This window comes from Coccinella septempunctata, chromosome 1 (assembly GCF_907165205.1).
Source record: "Coccinella septempunctata chromosome 1, icCocSept1.1, whole genome shotgun sequence".
Taxonomy (NCBI): domain Eukaryota; kingdom Metazoa; phylum Arthropoda; class Insecta; order Coleoptera; family Coccinellidae; genus Coccinella; species Coccinella septempunctata.
This window is the reverse complement of record NC_058189.1, coordinates 59,437,939-59,442,629: the sequence shown is the minus strand read 5'-3', so window position 1 is coordinate 59,442,629 and position 4,691 is coordinate 59,437,939. Positions and strand designations below refer to the sequence as shown.

Below are 4,691 nucleotides of genomic sequence, written 5' to 3'. Positions count from 1 at the left end.
AAAAAGAAAAATTTATGCTGATTAATAAAATGTGACCCATTCCTCAAAAACATTATGATGTTTTTGAATGTCATATACAAGGGGCTCAAATACTCGATTTTCTTTATAATACTTTCAACGTTTTTGTGTCATCTGGCATTTGGGCATGGAGGATTAATACTGAATTATTTGGGTCAAAAATAGTCCCAAATGCCAAATATTCTATATTTTCTTCTATCTTCATTCTTTTATTGCTAGGTATACAGGGTGACAAATATTTTAACAATAGATTCTTGAGGTCAAAAGAAACACCTTCTTCCTTTATCATTTTTTCCTAATCGGCTCGGCTTAAAGGAAACAGGCTGTTGAAAAACCTTGAAAAAATGTCATTTTTAGTATCTCACAAACAGTTTAATCAAATGAAATGAATTTCGGAATATAGTTTTTCATTTATTAGATGATTCTTCTCCAAAACACAAGATATCACCCACGTCTTTCAGTTTTCTCATTACGTACCATAGAAATACCAAAAATTCAAAGAACCCAACTTTTGAAACTAAGTTGGATGATATCTAATGAATATTTGAACGTTTTGTAAAATAAAAGTATTCTTCATATTTTCTCGTATAATGCACCGTTTAAGAGTAATTTGATGATCAAAAATTAAAACGAATCTGTGAAATTTGAAAAATGTACTTTGGCTGAACACAACTTTGTTTAAAAGATCCACCGATATGTATTACAGATTCAGCTTGTTATTCTGAAGGTAATTTCGTTTTTCCAGGGGTGGCACAACTTATTATGAAAATTTAAAATGGCTTTATTTTTTCAACAGGGCCGAATTGGAAAAAGTGATATGGGAAAAAAGTGTTTCTTTTGACCTCAAGAATCTACTGTTGGAATATTTGCATGAGTTAAAAACACCCAGTACATTGGCATTTTATTTATTTGTTTGAGGATTTATCAGCCTGCATCTTCTATAGTTTACCTGAATGAAATGAAAACATGAAACTATAGTTAATTTGACCGTATCGTAGTCCTCTTCTGACAAAAAATATAATAGAGTTGGTGCATCATGTAAGATGCAATATAGTACATATACGTGTAGAAACTTTTCACGTCTGAAAACAGTGAGAAACGATCTTAATTCGAAGTTTCTTGACCCACCTTGTAAATTCAGATGAAGTAGGATGATTTCATAATTGGGGGAAAAAACAAGCAACAAATTGAGAAATATTACGATACCCCAATTCTATTATGGTTTGTCTGAAGATGACTCGTTGAAAGCCTACACAACAACTGAAAAATTTATAATTACGACGGCATTTCTCGTTATTACATTTTACTCCATTCACCAGCATCTCTTCCCGCAGATAAGTACGGGCGGGGGATCTGTACCGGGGGAGAATACGCAGTAGAGGAGAGAGACGTAACGTAAGGGAGGAAACCTGGGCAATTCTTTCCCTCGCCCTAATTCGTCTGTCTTTTCCAATATATTTTTGCGCGCCCTGTTCGAGATTTGCAGCGAAATGATGAAAAATAATCCTTGCATCCAGCCTGATCTCTGCCGCTGTCATCTGCCAGTTCACATTTGAGGCAGTTCTCCTCTGCGGCTTGTTCAGCCGTTCGTGAAGTTCCCGTTTTCATTCCCGTCTCTGACGGTGGGACTTCATTTCTTCGGAAACGGGCACAATCCGCCGAAAGAGGATAAGATGGAATTTGTGTTTCTAGCGAATAGGGGAATGATATTCTGAATCAGAAATAATATAGCGCTCCTGGAATGTCTGGAGAATTTAATTACATTGCCGCACACGGAAAATAATCAATTATTCGGAAAAAGAATACCTTATCCACGAGCGATGTATTAAGTGATCATAATTTGACCGTTTTCTTGAGCATTATGACCTTCATAAATCACACACATCAAACATGAACCATTATTCACTGATTGGCTATCAAACATTCATTAATCACTTGTGATTTACGAGCCATTATTCACAGCCGTCTATAGAAACTCCTTTAGAAGGCTGTGCTCCTATGACCACATCCACAAGAAACTCATCTAGTAACTCCCAAAGATATTTCACACATATTATTACATGTGTAATATCTTTGGTAACTCCTGGGTCCCAGCTTGAAGCACACGTACTATGATCGCAAACCACCTGAATTCCGCAACACAAATGTCAACTTATGGACTATCATACCATTTCAAATTTCATAGCTGGTGCTATGACCAGAGTGGTCTCTGGTCCCGTCAAAGTACAGAGAAATGTCACAAGTTTCCTTGGTGGCCATTAAGGTGTTGAAATGAATACAGATATTATTGAAAATGAGGTTGAGATATTTCAAAAATTATCCATTTACAATCGTGAATAAAGTATGATATTCTATACTGGCATCATAATATGAAGGGTACAAGGAAACAACCATCGATGTCAATTTTCCTTACAGCTGAGAAAAACGCGTTTTCAACTTCAAAATCCGTTCATATTATTTGAAATATGACAAATTAAATACTATTGTTCTCGAAATGAACATTATTAATATAATTATACAGAAACTGAGTGCATTACATGAAGTGACTTAAAGATTTTTCTTTCGTATATTGATCGACATCGTTAGTTCTTTCCCTGCACGGTAAATCTTCGGAAGCGATTTAACGTATGACTGAGCTAGTTTCATGCCAGTTTTAATATACCAGTAGTAGTACCAGTAGTATATTAATACTACATTTCATTCTGAATTGAATTGTGTGTCTAACTCATTTTCGGACAAAAATTGACATCAATGGTTTTTTCCCTGTACCCTTCATATGAGTTTTGAATGAGAGAAAGTCTCTGGATCTTACTCTTTCCTGATGTTGATGTAGAAGATTCATAATATGAAAAATATTTCTTCGATTTCGAAATATGTTTATGAAAAATTTCAAAATTTCGAAAAAATCTCAAATGCATATATAACACTCGGTATCTACTTATTTGTTCAACAGGGGGCGTAGCTCAGATGGTAGAGCGCTCGCTTAGCATGCGAGAGGTACCGGGATCGATGCCCGGCGCCTCCAACTTTTTTGCAATATCACATTTTTTTTCCACATAATATTGTTTTCTCTTCTTAAAAATATATAATGAGAATTGATGATAACCCCTTCCAAATATTGAAATTTGAAATCTTACTGAATATTCGGAATTTGGGGAGCCACCAAAATGGAAGAATCTGTTAGCGTTGTTAGTGTTCTACATAAATAATTAAAAACGAGGTGTTAATTTATATTTTGAAAATCTCGATGCATTGCAAATTCATTTCAAAATCAGTTATTTGATAATTAGTACAATTATTGAAAATTGGAGGAACATTATTAGAACTATGAGAAACATTTTGGACAACATGCGAGGTAGTAGAGTTATTTTGTTGAATATTTAGTACTGTGAAAATTTTATATGCCACCTTTAATCTAATTGTTACGAGATTCTTCGATATACCCTTCAGCAACGTTTGATGATTTCCATTCGCCATGCTTCTTTAAGCTGCACAAGAGTCAACCAATATTCTTGCCATGCTGTGACCAGTATATTCTGTCGGATTTTCCAAGTTCAAATAACTAGCAACTATTTTAGACATTTGTGTATATTGATGTTTTCCTATTAATTGTCTACAACCCTTTCCTCTTTGATATTTAAAGAAAAATCTGTCGTTCTTCATATTTTTTGGTCTTCACGAAACGTAGTTTAAAGATTCAGGTACATCTTATTAACTACAAATGATCTTGGTTTGTTGGTCTTCGAATTAGGTTTACTTATTAAAAGCTTGTATCCTAGGTCTTCTATAACGTATAGAGTCATTCGGACTAACTCATCTATTCAACAGGCCAGAAACACTAATAACAACTAATAAAGCTACCTAAAAAATGAATAAATTTGTAATCTGAATAGAAATTAAAACTAAGGTAAATTACCTTAATCATTAAATTTTCTTCATTTGGAGCTTCTTGGATAAATTTTTCGATTTCTTCCTTCGTTATAATCTTAGGTTTCTTTGCCCTCTAACCTTGAGCTTAGCGCTTCTATAAAGAACAAAGTTTAGAATATGTAGATATATCTACTTTGTTTTAGATTGCAAGGGATGACTCCAGCATCGAATAATTTGCCCACAATGATAAAGATTTCATCTTTAAACAAAGGACTTAGAAGTATGCCATTTCCGAGAAAGAACTCGTTTTTCCACTCTTGCGACAGTCCATAAAACGTTAATGCATATTCGTACTTTTCTCTTGATTTCTTTGGCAATAATTCTAATGAAGCAGTATTCGCTGCCTCAACCAGCTCTGGAGGAGTTCCAGAAATGGAAAATTCATCATCATTTATCATTTTACACTGTTTTATTTTCAAAAACACGCGTCGTATATAATAGTAGGTACATTGTTTACCGGGTAGGAAAAGCCACATTCCTGAACTCTGTGTTGACAATCTTCACAGTCATCCAGGAATATTCCTGGCTTTTCCTACCCGGTAAACAATGTAGGTACTTTTTATAAGATTAGATACTTAACAAAATATCCATCTACCTAAAAAATAATGCATGTATTTCTTGTTCACCATGAAATTTGCAGCGTTCACTGTATCAGTATCATTCAATGCCTATTGAACCATATACAATTTTCAAGATACTATTTCTGTTATTGGTAATAAGGGACCCGCTTTGTATGAATCGAA

At 34.3% G+C, this 4,691-nt stretch overlaps 1 non-coding gene across 1 annotated transcript; it reads left to right on the top strand.

Annotated features, from left to right (window-relative positions):
- The first annotated feature begins 2,970 nt into the window (after positions 1-2,970).
- On the top strand, positions 2,971-3,043 carry Trnaa-agc. Its single transcript has one exon. It is a non-coding gene; the product is annotated as a tRNA-Ala (tRNA).
- The last annotated feature ends 1,648 nt before the right edge of the window (positions 3,044-4,691 follow it).